The sequence below is a fragment of the Alligator sinensis genome, unplaced genomic scaffold, assembly GCF_000455745.1.
Source record: "Alligator sinensis unplaced genomic scaffold, ASM45574v1 scaffold682_1, whole genome shotgun sequence".
In the NCBI taxonomy this organism is placed as follows: Eukaryota; Metazoa; Chordata; order Crocodylia; family Alligatoridae; genus Alligator; species Alligator sinensis.
In genome coordinates, this window is record NW_005842011.1 from 532855 (window position 1) to 538541 (window position 5687).

General features: G+C 37.2%; 1 protein-coding gene across 1 annotated transcript in view; it reads left to right on the top strand.

The window, feature by feature from the left end:
- The window catches only part of PRKN (parkin RBR E3 ubiquitin protein ligase), a 939557-nt gene that overhangs the window by 439820 nt on the left and 494050 nt on the right, over positions 1 to 5687 (top strand). The gene's annotated exons all lie outside the window — the stretch shown is intronic.

Genomic DNA, 5687 nt, shown 5'->3' on the forward strand with positions numbered 1-5687 from the left:
GAATCCTAATCCTTTGGTTATGCCATGAGATGGTAGGCTCTGCTTCTTTAGGTCCTCCAAAAAGTGCTGTTCGAAGCACAGCTAGAGTGGCCATGGATTTATAGCAGTTAGTGAGCATGTATTCATAGTACAGGAGGGAGCTTTACAATTAACTGAGGCAGTGTTCAAAGGAGGATCCGTACCTTGCCATCACAAGCACCAATGTACTTGTCCCTCATTCTTGTATTCTGATTTGCTATCGGGCATTGGTATTGGGAAAAACAACCCAGGATTAGTAAAGGGCAAACAAGAGAAGAAGTAGGTCAGATTTCAGGCCTAGTACCCTTGGCAGTGCCTCTTAAGTTAACAGCTTTTAAAAACTACAGGGTTTTTTTTAACACAAGCCCAGCCAACAAATTTAGGCTTGCTCACAGATGTCACAGGTTGTTTATACCCTTCACGTTATGGGCTTTGTTTTGTGTGACAAGTGATGAAACCTCAAAACCGAGAACTTTATTATTATTTTAACACAATTGAAATAGATTGGTGCTTTTTCAGAAGTCATACTCTGACTTTTTAAAGATCGTCCTTGCATTGGCCAGGGAGCAAAAAGCAGGGATGTTAAGCATTCAAGGGAAAATATACTAGTTCTTGGCCTCCTATTAAAAAATGTACCTTCCAGTCTAACACTGTTATTTTCTAAGAGTTCTTTTTCTTAGACTCTGTCATTGTTCCTTTTATCTTGCAAGGTCTTGACTCCCGTGTCCTCATGTTTCTAGCCTTGCTGTAAATTCCTACTTGTCTGCATTGTTGCTCACAGATTGCTGTCTGCAGCTGCTGGGTTGGAGACTGTTTAATGCTTGCTTTTTGACTTAAGTGTTTACATTTAGATGTAATCGGAGATAACTTACATAGAGGAATGATTTGTTTCTGTTCTCTCTCTCCACTGCAAAGCCTTAAGTAATCAGTTTTACAATGCAATCAATTCATTTATTTCAAAATATGCTATTAGAAAAAGTAACCTTGTTTCTAGTGATATTTATTTAAATAGGGGTACATAGAATTACTTTGCTCCTTAAGAAAATATTATATTTTTTTTAAAGTTTGATTATGTATTATTGTGATGGACCAGAAGAAACTTCAGACAGTCAATGATTTGGCTTTTTTTAAATTCTTGAATATTTGAGGATTGCATATGATTGTTAGGAGAAGTCAGACCAGCCATTATCTTTGTATGAATAAGAAAAATATACTATTTTTGTAAATGATTCCATAAGAAAGCTATGTAAGGAATTAATCATTTGCTTTATTTAGCTTTATAATTGCATTTTGTTACAAGGGCAGAGTTAAGATTGTTTTTTGTTATGGTCATAAAGAATATTTATCTTTAATGCCTGTGTATATGTGAAATAGGTGTTTAGGATTGCATCTAAATTGTATGCAATCTAACCTAAAGTTGTGTTTCCATAATTCTATTTTTTAAACAGATATTTTGGTGATTCATCTTCCTGAATGTTACTATTGATCTTATCTGTAAGCCAACAAAGATTTGTTTTGGAGTAGAATAGAAATTAAATGAAAGTGATTTTGTGGTGTTTATACAGAAAGCTTTTTTGAAGTAGAGGAAGATTGCCAAAGTAAAAGGAAAAAAGTAGCAACTCAGGAGTGTTTTACGATAAATTATAGCAGTCACAGGTATGGTTAATGTCTATGATGTAGCATTGGATATTTGGATGTATTTATTAGGTAGCAAATAATCTTGTATGGCTACTTTAACTTTTACTGAATATATACCATGAAAGTTAGCCATGTAGACATTTTTTGGGGGGTTTTCATGTTATTATTTGGCTAAGATTTTGAAACAGAGGTGAGAAAAATACAACTGTCACCTAGAAATGACCCCCAGGGATTTTCACAGATTCTTTCAACATGTTGTTCACAAATTTCTGTGGGCTTTAGCTACACCCCTGCCTCCAAAGTGCTTCAGCCTGGCAGCTATTTATATACACGTGTGTGTGTGTGTATATGTGTGTGTGTGTGTGTGTGTGTGCACATGCACATGCACGCGCATGGGTGGGTGGGTGGGTGTATGACTGATAGATGTGGCATGCTGTTTAACCTTAACTCACTGAGCCTTTTTTAAAACTGAAGGATGAGGGCTAATAGGGGAAAAAAAGAAAAAATATTTAGCCCAAGGTTTTCATAAGCAGGCAGTGAAAGATGCATTGTTTAATCCACTGTTGTGTCTGCAAATAATTCCTTATGCTAAGTAGCTCCTCACATTTCTAGCCACTGGACTAACTCTCAGTACATTAATAACACCTGTCATGAGATTTTGGGATATACTAGAACAATTTATTTCCCAGTGGGGTTCTTATCTAAACAAGATCAGTCTTTATATCTTTCTCCATTTAGCCAGGATTCTGTTGTAGTGTATCTTGGTATTATCTATGTCTTGCTGTTTCTCAACTGGGGAGGGGAAAAATACAGAATAGATATCACTTCCAGCAGTGTCATTGTCATGCCAAATAGTAATACCATACTAATAAACAGAAAGCAGAAAGCATTTTATGTTAAATCTCTTTATGTAAGTATGACTTTGTAATGCAAAGGAGCCATGGCATGCTAGCCCAGTAACAAGGCAGGCACATATTATGGAAGTTTTCTATGATCCACTTTAATGTTAGATTTTCCTTTTTAGAAAGAAGAGATTATATTTCTGGTTGGTGAACAGGGGATATGTCTACACGAGATGCTGACTGCGCAGTAGCCTGATACTACTTGCGCAGTAGAGTTGTGTGGCAAAAACTGTGACATGAGGCTACTGTGCAGTAGCATCAGGCTACTGTGCAGTAGCATCACAAAAAAAGCATTCAATGGCGCTACTAGACAGTAACGGGTTACTGAGTATTTATTTAGTACTTATATAAATAAGTAACAACTGTGCAGTAGCATCTTTAGTTGAAATGTGATCTGCAAAATGTCTTCTAAGAAATGTATTAATCAATTCTGATTCTGATTAATCAATACAGATTATCAATCTCTATAATCTGTATAATTTCAGATTATACAGATTGATATTACTAAATTAATGGTATTAGAATGAGCAAGGATCTTTATTACAATATGTTGCGAAACATTTGACCTTCATAACTTCCCTTTGTTTCTAAACTAAATCAGTGCTTTAGCTAAAGTCTTATTTGAACCAGACTCAACTGTAGTTCTAGCACTTATACTACAGGAATATGTGCTATATCCACCTAATCATGACATTCGTTCTTAATTGATTTAGGGAGCAAGATTTTTTTTAATCTGATTTTTAACCACTGGTCACTTACAAGAGGTGCTCAGTTCTGATCCAGACTGTGAATACCGGGCTATATTGGAAGTGTTAACCTCAGCTTAATCTGTTGTGGTCATCCAGGCTTTATGGCATGGGTATGTGGGTCACAAAGTTGAGCATGCATGCCAGTAAATGTTAGAATATCCATTATAAGGAAGAATAAGTGTTTTGTGATGTGACTGAATTATATATGTACGATTTAAATAAGTTTCCTGTGTTTCTCATGCAGCTGAAAGATATCACACATTTTAATAAGAAAAATGTTGCCATAAACTATTTAAATGCACATCAGTATACTTGCAAGTGTGTCCTTTCTGGAGAATGATTTAATTTGAGACTAGTATGAACTGCTATTAATATATTAGGAAACAAGATGGATACCACAAGTAGTTTTCATTTCTATTAGTTACAGTTGCGTGTAAGTTTATAGGGAAATGCGACTAGAAGGATATCATCTTCTGAAGCCATATGCAGAATACATATTCCCCTCTCTGTTTGAATTTCTGGCCTGCTTTTTAGATGCTCTGACTTTCCTGGTCTCTCCCATATATAGATCTTTCTCGCACACCATCCATCAAATCTCTGAAACATGGTAAGGGAGAATCTGGATTCCTCCTAACTTAGAAAAACACTTGGATACTACAACAGTGTGCACTAGGAATAAACCATGCAAAGGAGGGAACCTTAAATGCCAGAAGAAGGGAAACTGATAATGTGAGAGCGGAAGAGAGGGGAGGGGAGAGGGAATCTTCCCTCATCCTCTTTCCAGGTGAGGAAGCCTGAGATCTTCCTCACTAGCAAGTTTGGCAGGGGGTAACAGTCCCCCTGTGACAAGATAAGGAGCTGAGAGCTTCTCTGCAAGCTCACCCTTGTGATCTGGGAGCAGGCAAAGCTAGAGGAAAACAGATCATCTCATTCTGCTTCACAGCTGTCTTTTAAAAATTATTATTTGTTACATGCAGAACAGGAAGTGGGCAACTAATAAGGATTAGTAATAGGGAGGTTTTATTTCATTCAGATTTTAAGCTGCTTTATTCAGTGAAATCCTTTAAAACACTGAGATTATAATTTTAAAGATACCAGGACACTGCCATGGATTCTATAGTATATGTAACTCAGAAGCATATTTTCATGGAAGATTAAATGTTATATACAGTATCTGAAATTATTATTGATTACATTTTGCAGTTGTATTCCCATGTTGAGGGTTTGGTTCTAGAGTTTCAGTGCATAAATTAAGAACTTTCAGAGCATTCTTTTGGCAGGAATTATAATGGCTATAGTATCGCCAGCTTGTGAATTTTATCACAAGATTTGCAGGATTTGATGTTGTAGCTGAAGACTCAGCATAAGAAGCCCAGTAAACATGATAGAATCTGAGCTCTGATTTTTCAAACAGCTTCTAGCCCTGATGAATCCCTAAGAAAAGATTGGCGGTACAATCCAAGAACACCAAAAAGGTCAAAAATCCCAACATAAATAGCAATAAACCATTTCAGAATTGTTATGCCACCGATTTGCAGCCTGACTCTCAAGTTTTTGATGCTTGGGATTGGCAGTACTACTGTAAGAGTCAACAATGGTCAAAAATTGTGCTTCCTAAAACTGTACACTATAATTTTGTCAAAGGACATAACTGTACGTGCTGAGGTAGCTAGATCCATCCACCAAAATGCACGTTTAGTTTATGTCATGTCAAGGCCTGTAAGCTTCCTACTTTGTTTAGCAGTTGAGGGACCTAATTTTATTGGGTTCTGCAGTCATCTGGATAATGGTTTTCTCTAATTTTTATATTATTTACAGCAACAAATTTTTAATTCTCAAGATATTTTTGGCTACAGGCTGTATAGAAGTTATTCCATATCATTACCGTAGCTGCAGTTGAAGGCATTTTTAAGGTTCTTGTCAGAAGTGTCTGGGTTCTAAAACAAAGTGTCCTTGTATAATCATGTTATACAAACCTATATAACTTGTCTCAAAGGCATGTTCAGGTGGGAATGCCTGGAGGGGTCTGCCATACCCCCTCCCCCCGACTCTCCCCAGTATTTGGGGCTTGACATAGAGGCACTGGGAGTGACTCAAAGTGAGCTAATATACTTCTTTTCCTGTTAGTGAAGAGCAGTTTCTGGTTATAGCCCTGCCCTTGGGAGAAGTTGATGCTCCTAAACTATCCTTAGTTTTCCCATTGCATCTGCAGAAGGCATTTGGCTGCCTTTGAGCAGTGTTTGCCAAATGGTCCTTTCACTGTTAACAGGAGAGGACACCTCCTATAATGTGTCAGTGGCTGATAGATACTGCAGTCCAGCCCACCATTTGGGGGTATCACAGACTTGCTTTAGCCTGTCCCTTGGATCATATTCCTGCT